The following is a 6,418-nucleotide window of genomic DNA, read 5'->3' as shown; positions in this document are numbered from 1 at the left end:
ATCACTGCTTAAAGATTTCAGCAAAACTACGAGCTAGTGATCTGCTTGTGGTTTATACAAACCTCAGATGAAACTGGATGAAGCAAGGACCATGTTCAGATCCTGCTAGCAGAGCTCTTGGAAACCTTCAGAGTGCTTGCTTGTAGCCAGCAGAGAACCTTTGAATTTTCACTGTGTGAAGCTCTCATTGTAGAGCTCTGGAAAGGGAGCTCTCTGTTTGAAGTTGTGTCCCATGTGAACATCCCTCCCGTGATTTGTTAATAGACAACTCCTGTCAGTGTCAGCCCCAGAGCAGTTTTAAAAGTCAATGGGTTAATTCTCCTCTTGTCTGAGAAGAGGTTTCGATGACTTTTGTTTCCTCTCCTTGGCCATGGAGTTTTTGGAAGACAGAATAAGGCATAATCAGTTTGTCACCACTGTCAGGGACACACTGCACTGAGCTTTACATGCTGGCAGAGTTGTGCTGGTTGTAACCAGCCCCAGCACTTCCCTAAAATTAGTATCTAAATAAATCCACAGCTCTGGGACAGCATCTGCTTTTGAATTAAATGATTCCAGATCTGAATAGTTAGCGATGTTTTTTGCTAAACTTGAGCTGTCACCCTACCAGAGCATGATTAAATATTAGTCTGCAACAAAATTCCTCAGGAAACCTGAGAAGTAAAATGTGAAACCACTGAGAAGAGCCAAACGACTTAAATGTCAAATTGCTGCTTCAGCAAATGGAAGCAGATTTGGAGCACTGGGGGAAGATGCAATTTCTTCCTTGAGAAGATGAGCCACAGCCATAATGAATGTTTTGCCAAGCTCTATCTGGTTTCAAAATCTTCCCACAGTCATCCCAAATAAGCACTGGTGAGAATGCAACGTTATTAGAAAGGGGATGGAGCAAGAGCAGCCTGAGCATTCATGAATGAGTGTAGCTTTGTAGCAGAGGCTTCTTAGATTGGGGGAACCAGCTCAAAGGTTTTAAATGGGGTCGTGGTTCTTGCAAAAGGGGGAATGGAGAAGGCAGACAAAGGGGCTGGAGCACCAGTCTGAGCAGGAGCAGCTGAGGGAGCTGGGGGTGTCCAGCCTGGAGCCAAGGAGGCTGAGGGGAGACCTGCTGGCTCTGCAGCTGCCTGAGAGGAGGTTGGAGCCAGGGGGGTCGGGCTCTGCTCCCCAGGAACAAGGGATGGGACAAGAGGAACCGGCCTCCAGTTGTGCCAGGGGAGGTTGAGGTTGGATCTGGGGAACAATTCCTTCCTGGAAAGGGTTGTCAGGCCCTGGCCCAGGCTGCCCAGGGCAGGGGGGGAGTCCCCATCCCTGGAGGGGTTTCCAAGCCCTGGAGATGGTGCTGAGGGACATGGGGCAGGGGTGGCCTGAGCAGGGCTGGGGGGACAGTTGGACTGGGTGATTTCAGAGGTCTTTTCCAACCCAAAAGATCCTGGGAGAAGCAGAACCCTGCAGCCCACACCAGCCCTGCTTCCAGCCTCTCATCCTCCTGCTGTGCCCACCCAGCCCATGGCAGCCCCAGGATGCTCCTCCCTGCTGCTCCGTGTCCTCCCAGGAGAGCTGAGGGGTGAGGGCAGCTCTGCCTGTGCCCGTGTCCCTGGGAGGGATCCCACCCAGCGAGCTGATCCCTGTGGTGAGGCTGGACCTGTGCCACAGCCTCCAGCAGAGCCACAGCAGAGGGGGATCCCTTCAGGACAGCTCTGGCTCCTCCAGCTCAGCTGCAGAGAGACAGGAGGGGAAATAAAAATGTGTGGGTGGTGGTGAAGGGGGTGGGAGACAGCACGGCCAGCAGGAAGCAAGGAGCCAGTCTGGGGAGCTGCTGGACTGGCTCTGCCAGGTGCTGTGGGACGGGACCAAGGCCATCATCTCACAGGGAGCGAGGGCTGGAGTGCACCCAATTTCCCCTCTTTACAGAGCAAAAAGCCATGAGTGTAATCAGTGCTGCACTGCCCTGTGTTAATTGAAGAATCTCTGCCTCCCAAAATGCATTGATGTATTTTAGCAGAGGTTACTCATTTTTTTAATCTGGGACAGAACCAGGTGGGCATTGCTCTTTCTCACCAGTTTTAAACCTTCATAACGAACTAGGAGCTTCAAGCAATGGGAAAGCAGAGGAATACTTGAAGTTGGCCAGCTGGTCGTTAAAGAAACTTCCCTGGCTTATTTAGAAACTGAAACAAACTCTGCTAGTCCTCTGGTGAAGCCTGTAGGACCATATTCAGTAAAAACCACCCAGGTCCCCATGCTGGATGTTACTGCTTGGCTGTGGGCCACCAGAGCTGAGAGGAAGGGCTGGAGCTGGGAAGACGAGAGGGACTGGGACCACCTGAGTCCCCACAGCTTCCAAATCCTGTCGTGGGACGGCAGGGATGGTCCCTGCCCAGTGAGGAGACTTGCAAAGGATGGAATCTTTTTCTCTGGCTGCCAGCTGTGCTGATGAGGTCGTGTTCCAGCCTCCCCGTGCAGCCAAGCTTCTGTCTGGGGCAAGAGAACCAACAGCTCCGCTTGGCAGCGTGATGAAGGAACACGGATCTAAGTGTTGTTTCCAAGGTTTCTCGTGGGATTAGATTAAAAGATAGATCAGGAGAAATCGTGGAGGGGTTGCCATGAAAGAGAAGTGTTGTGTTGGTCTGGTAAACACGCCCAGTTATCAGAGAGCGTTTGGGTGTGATTTGTAACCAAAGATGACAGACGTGGCTGTTGGTTACCAAGGGATCCTGCGGGGATCCCGGGGGGCTGCCCAGGCACAGGGCTGGGCACCAGGCAGGGAGGGACGGTCCCTCACCCCGCAGCTAAGGACAGACACACAGCCTCTCGCTCAGAGAGGGAGAGCAGGTCAAAACTGAAAGAGCTGTTCAAAAAAAGGAAGTCTGATGTCACGGGCAGGCTGGCGTGTCAGCGACCTCCTGACAGAACCCCGAGTGCAGGAGCGGGGGCCTTGGCTGCTTGGTTGCTCTTGATTTATTGCTGAAAAACACGCTCAGCTGAAAACAATCAGCGTATTTTTAAACACGAATGTTTGTTAAAAAACAAAACCAAAAACGACAAACCCAACATCTTCTCTCCTGCCAGGACAGCTGAAGGGAGCTTCATAAAACCTCCCAGCTGACACCCTGATGTTGTGCAGAGGCCAACGCCGCGGCCCCGGCTCGGAGCTGAGCCTTGCAGTCATTATGTCTGGTTCTCATCTTTACAGGCCATTAATTTGAAACCATTTCAAGCTGCTGAACAAAGAGACGGCATAAAATGGCTATTGTATGCAAATGCATAGGTCTGATGATTGGGCAGTAGAGGATTGCCACTATTGTTGCCTCATCTGGCCTTCTTGAACAGGAGATGAAGTCGTTCCCTGTCGCCAGCGGGGACCTGGGGGTGCCTGGGGCAGGTCACTGCTCAGCCCTGGCACTGGGATCACGAGTACTGCTCTTTGCACAAATGTTGCAGCAGTGGCATTTGTACAGATCTTGGCTGCTGTTATTTGGATATTGAAATTCTTCTTAGAGCTGGGGTGTTCAGCCCGGAGAAGAGAAGGCTGCAGGGAGACCTGAGAGCACCTTCCAGTGCCTGAAGGGGCTCCAGGAAAGCTGGGGAGGGGCTTGGGACAAGGGCAGGGAGGGATGGGAGCAGGGGGAAGGGTTTCCAGCTGGCAGAGGGAGCTGGAGATGAGATGTGAGGGAGAAATTCTGGGCTGTGAGGGTGGGGAGAGCCTGGCCCAGGCTGCCCAGGGAAGCTGTGGCTGCCCCATCCCTGGCAGTGTTGAAGGGCAGGTTGGATGGGGCTTGGAGCAGCCTGGGCTGCTGGGAGGTGTCCCTGCCCATGGCAGGGGGTTGGAGCTAGATTATTCTTAAGTTCCCTTCCAACCCACTCTATGATTCTATGATTGATGATGGTGGAGAGAAAACGTGGCCCATCTCTGCATCTCCTGGCAGTGCCACGCGCTGCCTGTCCCTGCCTGCACAGCAGAGCCACCAGGAGCTGAAGCGTTTTGTTCTTTTCAGCTGGAACAGCTTCTCCTCCCAGACTGGTTAAAATGTCTTGTAATGGATGCTTGGAGCAACCTGATACTGTGACTCAACTGAAATCCAGCTCCGAATGAGCTGCAGAGGCAGCTCTTGCTGCTGCAGCCAGAAGAATGCCCAGCCCAGCAGAGCCTGCCCCGTTGCACGGGGAGTGATGGCAAACCCAGCTCTGCTTGGAAAGAACCCAGCCATGTCTGAGGGGTGGGTGCCTACAGACTTCTGTCCATAGCAGCATCGTTCTAGAGAAAGTCATTTCTAGCTGCCCTGGGGAAGGAGAGGCAGCCCAGCTTGCTGTGCAGGGATCTCCTCGCCACCTCCAGCAGGGAGGCCAGGCTTCTGAACCCCAGTTTTGCCATCAGAGTATTCACCAACTTTCTCCTCAGCTCTGGCCATAAGCAGAGCGTGAGTGCCACAGGATCACAGAATTGCTGGGGCTGGAAGGGACCTCTAGAGATCAGCCTGTGCAGCTCTCCCACCGAAGCAGGATCACCTGGAGCACTTTACCCACGGCTGCATCCAGGTGGGTTCTGAGTACCTCCAGAGATGGAGACTCCACAATGCCCCTGGGCAGCCTGTCCCAGGGCTCTGTCACCCTCCCTGTAATTAATTTTTTCCTCACATTTAAATGGAACTTCCCATGTCCCAGCTTGTGCCTGGGTCCAGCTGCAGGAATGGGGGAGGGAGCCCCTTCAAGGCCTTTGAACCAAAAGCTTTTTTGTGTTTTTCTCAGGCTCTCTCGCAGCATCCCCAGCGTGAGGCAGGAGGGTGTGTGCATGTGGGCAGCAGGAGCCTTCCCTCCTCCCAGCAGCTGCCTGTGTCCATGGATGTTCCCTCTGCAGCCCGGCAGCCCTGGGCCAGAGCCCAGCCTCACATCCAGGCTCCCTGCTCTGGACTCTGCACAAACATCCTGCTGGCAAAACGGACTCGTGTGTCCATCTGGGGAAGAAAAAAGGCAGCACAAGAGCATCTGGCTCTGAGTCCAAGCTCCTGCTTCCGGATAGGAAACGTCCAGGTTGCTGCAAATTCCCAGCTGGGTTCAGCAGGGTGCTGGGTGCCCTGCTGCAGCAGCACGGAGGCAGGGCTGGTGGAAAGCAGCTCTGCTGGGCAGAAGCAGCGCTGTCTCAACCAAGGTGGGGAGTGTGAGAAGGTGAATGACCCAGGGATGAGGAGGTGGCCAAGAGCCCTTGGCTCTGTGACTCACCTCAGCACCCTGGTGCATCCAGACCCGCAGAGCTGGGCGCCTGGTGGCAGCGGCAGCAGCGGGGCTGGGTGGCAGCGGCTCAGGAGCCAGGAGTGGTCTCAGCCCACGTGCTGCAGCACTCTGCAGGGTGAGGGGCTCCCTGGGGGCTCCCTGCAGCCCACCCCCTCCCCACACCGGCTGGACAGACCCAACAAAGGGCAGAGCTGAGAGCCTTGGCAGAGACACTCTTCAGCTCGTGTGCGGCTGCTCCCCGTGGGGTCAGCAGCTCTGCCAGCACCCAGCAAAGCCCACGCAGACATTCCCAGCGAGCCCTTCTCTGAGGCACTGCTGGTTGTTTCTCTCCCAACCCCAGCACCCTGTCAGCCAGACCCCCTCAGTCCCCCTGAAACCTGCCTCTCCCCACAGCTGCTCTTGCCCTCCCCGGTGCTCCCTGCCAGGCTGGGCACTGCCACCCAGCCAACCTCCCCGCTCAGGAGCAGGTCCCAACTGCCAGGAGATTCCCAGCGTTGAGAGGGGCACTGGGGAACTGGTTTCCATGAGCTCCAGCTGCTGTTGGGCTGCCTGCAACGACAGCCCCTGAGCCACTTGCCCTCTGGAGCCCCAGCCCTGCTGAGGCAACAACAATCGGGCCTTTGTCTCCTGGGTCTGAATGTCTTTATTTCAACTGTCAGCTCCCCGGGCAGGAGACGGTCTCCTAGGCCACGCACACACGTTTGTTTTACAAACAGCTGCCTCAGTTTAAGATAATACCCGGCTCCTGCTGGCCCCTTCCCGAGCTGTCCTGGCGTTCCTGACGCCTGCTGGAGCTGCGGGGCCTGGAGTGGAGAGTGGTCCCTTCTCTGCTTCCAACAGCACAAAGGGTGGCTTGAAACGATGGGTCGGGTCTTGCCTGGTGGGAGTTTGGGGTGAGTTCCCCTAGGAACAGGTCCTGGCAGCAGAGGGAGGTCAGAGCAGGCGAGGAGCAGGTCACCAGTAAATGGAGAGAGCCCCGTTCCCAGCTCCCTGTCCCCAGGACCCTGGAGCCCCATGGCCTCTGGTGCCGAGTTTTGCTGCTCCCAGGGCTCTTGACAAAAACCAGCTGATGGTCCCACCAGCACAGCAGCCAGTGCCAGGGTCAGCTGGGAGCAGCTGGGAACAGCAGAGCGTGGAAAGGCTCAGCAGGATCCAAAGCACATCTGTGCACAGCTGGGGGGGGGCAGTGCAC

Source organism: Apus apus, chromosome 2 (genome assembly GCF_020740795.1).
Source record: "Apus apus isolate bApuApu2 chromosome 2, bApuApu2.pri.cur, whole genome shotgun sequence".
Taxonomy (NCBI): Eukaryota; Metazoa; Chordata; class Aves; order Apodiformes; family Apodidae; genus Apus; species Apus apus.
The sequence above is the reverse complement of the archived record's forward strand: the minus strand, read 5'-3'. Positions refer to the sequence as shown.